This window comes from Acipenser ruthenus, chromosome 7 (assembly GCF_902713425.1).
Source record: "Acipenser ruthenus chromosome 7, fAciRut3.2 maternal haplotype, whole genome shotgun sequence".
NCBI lineage: Eukaryota > Metazoa > Chordata > Actinopteri > Acipenseriformes > Acipenseridae > Acipenser > Acipenser ruthenus.
Window position 1 is genome coordinate 66,019,939 of NC_081195.1, and position 10,121 is coordinate 66,030,059.

Genomic DNA, 10,121 nt, shown 5'->3' on the forward strand with positions numbered 1-10,121 from the left:
TGCCTTCACATCTTGACTATGCGAGAGATATAACCTCGTCACACCACTGCAGAATTGGTGAATCATGTCTGTGTACCGTAGATTCTGTAAACATGGGGGGGGGACGTGGTAAACTTTCTTTCTGAATAAACACTTCTATTAATAATATTACATTCTAAGTAAACTGGTCGCAGTCTGAAGGTTACATTATACGATTAGGTTTTGGATCAAATCCAAATTTAGCCAGTCAAAGCCTCAGGTGTCAGAAGCATGCAGATTTGTCGAACTGTACGTTTTTCAAATGCGTTGACGTTTCTACTTATCCAAATATGTCTGTTTTCCATCTTTTTTTGTGCAACTTCCAATGGCAAATTTAATTTACAATTTTCAAAGTAATATTTGTTGTTATCTTGCTTTGGAATCATTTACAGCAAAGATGCTGCATGAAATGAGCACCGTGTTCCTCATAAAGACGAGTGTTAGAATGACTTATAGAACTTATTTACAGATACAGTATACTGAGAGGCACTGTATGTATTATCTTGTAAAAATTGTAAAGTCGCCCTGGATAAGGGCGTCTGCGTCTGAATAAATAAATAAATAAATAAATAAATAAATACTAATAATAATAATAATAATAATAATAATAATAATAATAATAATAATAATGATGATGATGATGACGATGTGTATAGAATGCACTGTAATCTGAATAGAACCTATATTTGTGAATGATGAACTGAGCAGTCCCCAGTGGCTCAAGTATATGAGTGCAGGGTGAGTCATACAATTAGGAGTTAGAATAGTGGTCATGTTGAGTTGCCAGTATTGGCAGGGTGCCCTCCTGGAAACCTGCACTGGCCTTTGTGCACCCGGGGGTTAGGTAGGAGAATGGGCTGGGGATAGTCCACCTGGCTAGTTCCCCGTTCTTCAGTGACCCCTACTGGTCACCTACAAGTCCAGACGGAGACCAGGTTTCAGCAGTTTGGTATCATCTGTTTTTTATGCTGACCAGGTGAAAACAGGCAATTGGTAGCTTGCTGATGTTCAGTCCTCCATGATTGGTAAGTAGGTTGCTGCAATGAGGTGACATTCGAATCAGGCATTTCAAATATTGTGTAGAAAAATGGGAGCGAAGCCAAATAAAAAAAATATAAACAACAGGGGACCTGCTTAAACACTGCACATGTGCAGCCAGTGCCTTCATAAAGCAGTTTCATGGTTTGTCTGAGAATAATATACATGTTCACCATTGATCTAGCATTATATGTTTTGTTTTCAACTAATTAATTACCAGCTGCAGTGAAAAGACATAAGAATTACAGCCAAACTGCAAGTGTGGCAAAGGGGACGACTGACATGAAAGGGATGGGAGTTCTTCCTCTGTTAGGATGATGTGAGGAGGCCTCTAAATTAAATTTTACGGTTTAAAAACTCTCACAGGAGGAAAAGCAGCACACACACTCCCTCCTCAGAGGTACCATAAAGCCGAGATGTATATGTTTAATAAATAATTCACACACGCACATTGGGGGGATTAGCAGAAGCAGCACGTTGCTGTTTAAGAGCCTTATTTTGTGATGTCTGTCTCTCAGCGCTTTTCTGCTGGGAAATAGCCTATTTCATAAACTCAATTCCAGTAGAATGAAAATGAATAAATAGCAATTCCTGTTAAAAGGCTGACAAATACCTGACAGATAACAGATATCAAGAAGAAACAGGTCCCTGGCTTCCTATGTGGTACTAAAGGGCTGTGTCTTATAAATAACGCTGTAGCAGATCTAGCCTTTTATTATATTATTTTCATTAATGGGGCAGTCTTAGATACATTTGTGCACAGGTTCAAACTCAAACTACTGTATATAAATAATAATAAAAAACATCTACTCATACACAGGGGTCAATAAATGTCTGAGATCTAGGAATTACTGTCCACCAAAAAGTATTAATCTTCTCTTGTCTCTTTCGATTTTGATGTGGAACTGACTAGCCATCCGATCCTTAAGATATCAGTACAATCTATGCTCTCTAGATACACTTAAAATATGCTGAACCCAGGGCACCCCCCACCCCCCTCCCCCCTCCGAGTGGCTCCCCTGGTAGAAGCGCAGCCGGGTGGTGCGCAGGGTGAGTCATACAGCGCAGCTTTGAGTCCTGGTGGTGCAAAGTAGGCTGGTCTTCGCTGGGGACTCCAAAGGGAGTGTCGTATTGGCTCAGGGTTAGGGAGGTAAAACCAGCATGGACTGTTTCTCCTCATCACTCTACAGTGAACCCTGCTGGCCAGGCGACTAGTGAGCTCAGAGCGGACACCTGCAGGGCTGGCCTTTGTCCTCCAGAGTCCGGTAGCTCTCAAGTTCCTGGGTGAAAAAGGAAGCTGGCTTGGTCGTGGGATCTAAGAATGCCCACTCAATCTTCAGTTCTCCTGAGCCATGTGGGGAATTGCTGCAGTGAGGTGCGATTGGGCATTCCAAATTGGGAGAAAATCAGGGGGAAAATTATAATTTGGACACACTAAATAAAAACAAATAAAAAAAAATCAAAATTCAAGCTCTGGGTTTCTGGATTCCAGAAAACTACAGTGCCTTTTCAACTGTACTTGCTCTACCAGCTTCTATATACACTGTAACACGAGCTGTCAGAAAGAGACAAGGATACATCTATGGACCTTGTTATTGCTCTTACTGTATTAAAATGAATTCATCTTCTCTGCTCGCAGATTTCTCCATTTCATTTTCAGCGCAGATTATTTTGCTGTTGCTTTATCGCTTGTTGTAGCCAAGCTTGTACTTCTTGTGGTTTGGCTGCATAGTGTTTTATCACCTTCTACCACTGGCTTCATAAACTATATTATTTAAAGTGTATTTCTGCATGTGGTTGCTTTTGAATTTCCTACAGAACTATTTGTGTCCATGACACAAAAAACACTTTTTTGAGCTATTGTTTTTATTGTTTGTGTCAGAACGCTCACAAATACTCTCTTGTATCAATATTGTTTTTTTGTTATATTGGCACTAACCTCTGGAATTCCATTCAGTGTGTGTATCTTTTTGAACAGGCATTCCATAAATAGTTTCTATATCAGTCCCAATCAGACCCCACGCCAGGGTCATCTTAACTGATCATGCAACATTATTATTATTAGTAGTATTTTCTTAGCAGACACCTTTATCCAGGGCAACTTACAATTGTTACATCACATTATTTTTACATACAATTGCCCATTTATACAGTTGGGTTTTTACTGGAGCAATCTAGGTAAAGTACTTTGCTCAAGGTTACAGCAGCAGTGTCCCCCACCTGGGATTGAACCCACGACCCTCCGGTCAAGAGTCCAGAGCCCTAACCACTACTCCACACTGCTGCCCATGTGTGGCACTATTCCTTTAATTCATTATTTTACCCTTTCTTGACTTCCGTTGCTTTCTGGTTTGTGGATGACACCTTCAGTCCTTCCCCCCATTCGTCCTGGTTCATTGTGACGTTATTACGATCTGTTCTGTTTAGATCAGTTGAATAGACCATCTGAACCCTGGGCGCTGCTAAATGCTCCAGTTTTTTTCACCAGCTAACTAACAGCAAACTACTCATACTACACAGCCGATTGTGTGACATGTCACATGACTCACCTGATTTGCATAACATTGACAGTTCATCATGTTCTGTCCCTATTATCTCTACTGTAATCTAAAAGAGCAGCTTTGGCACCTGAATTCTCATATAGCTGTCCTCTGCAAGAGGAAATTAACTTTGTATTCTAAGATGATATAGGAGAGATACCCCTTTCAATAATGGAACAGGACATCGCCTTAATTATTGCAGGCACCCTGTCTGCAGCACAATGTGCATTGTTAAATATCAGCCTGTCTGAGGCTCTGCAGCTGCTTGCCCCTGTCACAGCATGCCAATGGATGGCATATCTTTCACTGTTCATGAATGTGTCTCCGAAACTGGATGTGGCAGAACATCCAACACGGCACACAAACTGTCTTTGCCCTGGAGACAAATCTTCCCTGGAGGGGAGGGGGGGTGTTGACGCAGTTGTCGGTGTTGCTATTTTTATCATCTTTTAGATTGCATACAGCATAAGCAAATTAAATAAATTGGTTGACATCATTTTGCATTTTGAGATACTGGAGCTAAACAAAGACAGTTTGTTTCTGAGCTGATACAAAAGAGCCACCTGGTGATCAAATTGCAGCACTGTTCTGATTTTGGTGCAGCATGACAAGCTGGAACACCATTTCCTATGTTTACTTTGTCATTTATTAGTGAAATTCATAATTACCCATTACTGAATGGCATAGCAGCAGCAAGTCTTTTTGTAGAAACCGTTTTCTGATTACTTGGAAGAATGTTGTGCAGTTACCCCATTCACAAAGATTTTACATTTTTTTAAATATCATTTTTTCAGTCTGTTATGCCTATTTTGTGGTGGTTTTGTGTTTTTTGTATTGTTTAGAGTGAGTTTGGGGTGTGGTTCAGTGAGTTTGTGTGAGGAATGTGTGGAATGTGCCTGGGCTAATGAGGTGCGAATTGCCCAATTAGCCCAGGCACCTGTATAAAAGGGAGTGGTTGGGTATGTTAGTTGGTGAGTGTTTGTGAGAGTGAGTGGTTATTTTTTGGTATAGTTTGTTTAGAGCCTGTTTTTGTGTTTGTCTTTTTGGTTGGCCATTGTGCCTTTTGTTTTGTGTATTTTGTTTAATTAAAAGTCTTATTTTCCCTGCACATCCTGACTCTGAGTCTCCTTACCCCGGTCAGCCTGTCACAGCTATATATATATATATATATATAGATAGATAGATAGATAGAACCGCTTCTAATTGTATGAGTGCACGTTATCGGGTTATTGAGTGAGTCAGCATGTGGGAATATAAGGAGGTGGTTATTGTCTGTTGTTACGTATGTACACTTACATTTCTACAAGTTTGTCTGACGGTCTTGGACTAAGTAGTTCCTTAATGTACTATGCAATTAAAAGAATAGCAGTTTCACTTGGGACCGTTGTAGTTGTTTTGTAAATTGATTGAACTCTTAATGTGAAATTCAGTACTGCAAGCGTTAGAATAAACCGTAGGAATAGATCTGATCTCTTCCTCTGATAAGACAGCAGTTTAATTTACTCCAAATGAACAAGTGGAATTAACAAGTTTTTATTTGAGAGGCAATGGGGATTTTTCAGTGTCTGCTAGGGTTATCATTAAACAGCTGGCAGATTCAGAGGAAGCTGATGAAGTGCACCTTCTGTGTGAAAAACACAACTGGTTCAGTTGCCATTAACAAAGTGGCACCTATTGTATTTGCGTGAGTATTTGGGGAAGGGGCAGAGGATTAAAAGCAAGACAATATATGTTTGAAGAAGTGTTTTGTTGTTTTTTTTATTTTACAAAATGGTGCTGAATTCACATGTAAAATGAAGAAACCCTGGCACCGGTAACCATGTAATAAATTGTGACTCTGAATGCACTGCTAGACAGATTCGGAAGAAACAAGCCAAGCATTCCCGTTCCCATGAAGGAGACATGTGCGTGTTTTGGAATGTATAATTGACTTTCAACTGATATCTATAACACTGAGCATTCCTCTCATTAGAGTCTGTAATGAATATGTTATTGGAACATTCATGAGGATATCCTGAGAAGCAACATTTAAAATATAGCAATGTATCAGGGCTTCTCAAGTTTCCCTAAAGTAAAATACAGAATAAATATTTAGCAATGTATCAGGACTTCTCAAGTTTCCCTAAAGTAAAATACAGAATAAATCCAGCAGTCTTTCTGATAGACCAGAACCAGGAGAAGGTGAAGTTCTGGTGTTTTCCGGATTGTATGTCACCGCTACCTAGCAGCAAATGACCAATAAACAATGACAGTAAATCACAGAAATATGAACAATGTTTTACAAATTCTTCATTGCCTCAACCCACAACTGCACTCAAATTATTATGTTTGAGAATTGCAAACAGTGTTCTGGAAACTATTACGCCAGTAAGGGAGATGAGGAGTCAAGAGTAGGCAAAAAGAGCACGCTCTCTTCGGTTGGACAGGTAGGAACTGAGTTAGGACAGAGCAGAATCAGCAGTATATACTGCCAAGAGTTGCCAAAGAATTGCGTGCTCAATTGTGCTGAAATCTGCTGGAACTGAACCAGAAAGCACAATGCTGTCTAAAGCCCCTTTCACACTGGTACTCCTACCCAGGTCCAGACCCGAGTTCTGGCTACCCGGGTCACAATCCTGCATAGTGTGAAACCACGTACCTGGGTCCTACCTGGGTTTACCTTGATCCCAGTGACCCACCTCAGCATGTGGATTGACACGCTTTGACCCGGGTTGAGCGAGACAAAATGCAATAACAAACAGCCATGCCTGCATAAAGGTTTCACTTCTAGGTTTCTGCTAGAGATCTGTTTGGCTATTTCAAAGACAATGCTATAGAAGTCAAGGTAGCTATTGCATTTCTGTACGCGAATGGCTTTCTTTGCTGTTTTACTCCAGTAGTCTAGCTCAGGGCTAGGCAAAGTTGGGCTTTTCAGTCCAACTCTTAATTTCTAAGATGTTCTTAATTGTTTCATTGAATCTGTAAGGCTCTAAAATAGTTAATTGTTTAATTATACCTGTTAAACCTGGAGTGGAATGGTCCATGACTGCATGGTCTCCCTGGTCTAACTGCAATCATGCAACGTTACCTACACCACACAGGAATTGTTCAGAGAGATCTACAGCGTTGTATTTGAAAAACTGAATGCATCCTGAATTAAGAAAGGAAGGTTGGCTCACAGTATGATAGCCAGTAAACACCTCAGAAGGTGTTCCTATGGCAACAGTCTACCACCTCATGACCAAGCTCAGATCTGACGACAACACACCTCTTGTCTCTTTTCTTTGTCTTCCTCCTCTCTCTTTTTACTCTTTCGCACAAGATGATGAGCAAGCAAGTTGGTGGATTGAGATGCAGTTTGGTGTTTTGTTGTTTTTGATGGTGTTAATCCGGGAGGGAAAGTGAGGCAGGGTCACCCCACATGGGATTTTACAAGTAGCTAAACAGATGGGGTAGAAATTGGTAAACTGTTATTTCTATTCTCAATGCACTTGAATGTAATGTATTTACATATATAAGCCTTCTCCTCTCCAATGTACTGTGCTCAGTCTTCTAAAGAATAAGGTGTCAGTAGTTTCTTTTCTTTTTGGTGCTAATTTATGTTTACTTGGTGTTTTTCAGTTCATTGTTTCACACATTTGCATCTATGCTCTTGGGACACAAACTCAGTCTTCCCCAGTTTTTGGACAATTGGAAATCAATATCTTGATTAGGAATGAAGGGATTGTGTTTTCTACGACCAAGAGGGTGAAGTCAAAATCTATTTAATTGATTTTTAACTGACAAATCACCCAATTGAAGCAACTTTGAACAATAGGACTTCTAGGGACACAAGCATGTATATCCAGACAGAAATATGTCCAAGCAGCCCTATTATAAGAAAGTAATTTCTCTTGTTGTCCTCACAATGCAATTTCACATGCACTTCCATTCTTGATCTGTGGCGCAACACACAGTGCTGTCTCTTATTGATGGCTCCCAGCATTATAGTAACGGAGCACTGTATCTACTAAATTAGTTAATGGGAAGCCATACCTATTGGCTTGCTACAAAGCTATTCCATTTGTCTTCACATTTGTGGAACAGCTGCTAACACAGCTGTGCATATCAACTGTCTCCTGATTTGGGAAACTTTGGTTTCATTCTATAATACATGCCACTTAAGATGATCTTTGTTCACATTATATTTGAACTGCGGGAGATTTAGTCCACACCCGAATTGAATATTATGGTATGTGACGTATAGCACACCCTTGTATGAGAGACATCAACAGTTACTCAAAGAAAATAAAGCTGGCTCCACGAAGGCACGTCAGAGATGGATTCTGTTATTTCTTTTAATAGCATTACTCTGAACTTTCAATCCCAAGTGAAATACAGATAAAGAAGGGATGCAAGATCAGTTGCTGAGATCAGATGGATTTCATAGTTTTGTCTCAAACCACCAAGCTTATCAAATTACAGAATGGAAACTAGGACGATTATGTTCTGTCTCCCACATGACTGAGTCCTGTACCGAACAACACTCCTGATCTTCAGTCTTCATTTCAATAACTGTCTTGGGTATCCATTGAAAAGCCTTTGCCACTGCAATTTAATTAAGAGCTACATGATTCTATTGTACATGGTGTAGCCCTCTGATGTGCACATTAGTCTAAAAATAATGTATTTTTTTTCCAGCATTGCAAAATCTACTGATTTTTAATAAATAAAAAATATTTATTTAGGAAGGCCATATGAGCTTCAGGTAGCTTGTTTTCAAAGGCGTCCCAGTACAACAGCAGGTTACAGGTTTCAAAAATAAAAATAATAAAAACACATAATAACAATACACAAAGTACACATTCGGTTTACACAGTACATACACATGGCCTACTTATGTACTGGAACAGTTTTTTTTTTTTTTTTTTTAATTACAACAAGAGATGTCACATCTAAGTCCTGTGGGTAACAGGTTCATCTGTAGCAGCAGAAAAAACTAAATATTTTCTTCCTGCAGCACTTTTCACAGATGGTATATTGAAATATGTTGTGCCACAGACATTACGTAGGCTGTATTTATAGGTAAACTCATGAAATAAGCTGTTTAAATAAACTGGTAATGTGTTATGTGCCCCTTTAAAAAGAATCAGATTCCAGCGATAATTCCTTCTGTTAGCAGGCGATAGCAAGTTTAATCTAGAATACAAGCTGCAGTGATGCTCCAGTGGAGTACACTGAAGTACAAACCTACAGATCCTGTTATACATTGTATGGATCTTCTTCAGTGATTCCTTACTAGCAGTCCTATAGATCACATCATTATAGTATAGAATAGGGGAAAAAAAGTTGTTGGGCTAATTTAACCCTTACTGTAAAGCTTAAACAGTGGCACTGACCATACAGTACTGCAAGCTTCCTACCAATTTTACTAAATACATCTTTAATGTGTTTTTCAAATTTAAGAGTTGTGTCAATATAAATCCCTACATATTTAAAAGTGTTAACTCTCTCCAATGGTGTAGTATTACAAGGAACAATAGAAAAATTTGATCTAGTATTTTGTATCATTTTCTCCGAACTAAATAGCATGATATTGTCTTTTTTTCATTTAAGATAAGACCATTTTCATCAAACCATTGTTGAAGTTCAAGAAAATCACTCTGTAATATCTTAGTTAAGTCATGGATATTATCAGAACTATAGTAAAGCACAGTATCATCCGCATACAAATGTACAGAACTCTTCTTGCAGATATTAGGTTTTTCTTTAATAAAAACAGAAAATAAGAGAGGACCAAGAATTGACCCTTGCGGGACACCTAGGGATATAGGCATGAAGTCAGATTTCTTTTTTCCCCCCAAAGACAACATCCTGAGAACGTTCCGATAAATATGATTTAAACCACAACAATGTAAAACCAATAACTCCAAGATTACGTAACTTGTTCAGAAGTATTGTATGGTCAACTAGATCAAAAGCTTTAGAAAAGTGGCGCCAGTGAGTTTCTTTTCCCCTGTAGCCTGATAAATATAATTTTACTTCACCCTCATTGACCGGTTTAAATTTAAAGCAAGATTCAGAATTGCAGCCAGTAAGGGTTTCATAATCAATAGTTTTTAATGTACTTGTGTATTCACTTAGATTTGTAAAGTAGTGGTTAAAAGCATTAGAGATTTGCACTGGGTCACTAACCATTTTTCCTTGCAGGTTTAAGTGCGAGGTAAAAACCCTTTTCCCTCTATTACATTACTTATTAATACCCTGCCAGAAGGTATGTGGATTTTTTTAAATTTGTATCTATATAATTAAAGAAATATTCAGCTTTTGCTTTTCGTGTTAAGGCTGTACTTTTAGTTCTCAGGTGTCTGTATAAGGTCATTTTGGCCGGTCCTTTATTCGTTTTAACCTTCCAAATGCGACTGGACAATGGTCGCTAAACTCATCGGCTAGTACCACACATTGGGTCTCTGCCTGGGTTTTCGAGACCATAATCCAGTCTATAAAAAAGTGATTACCTGACTGCGAATTTATCATAGTAGGCTGATTAATAATTTGATATACGTG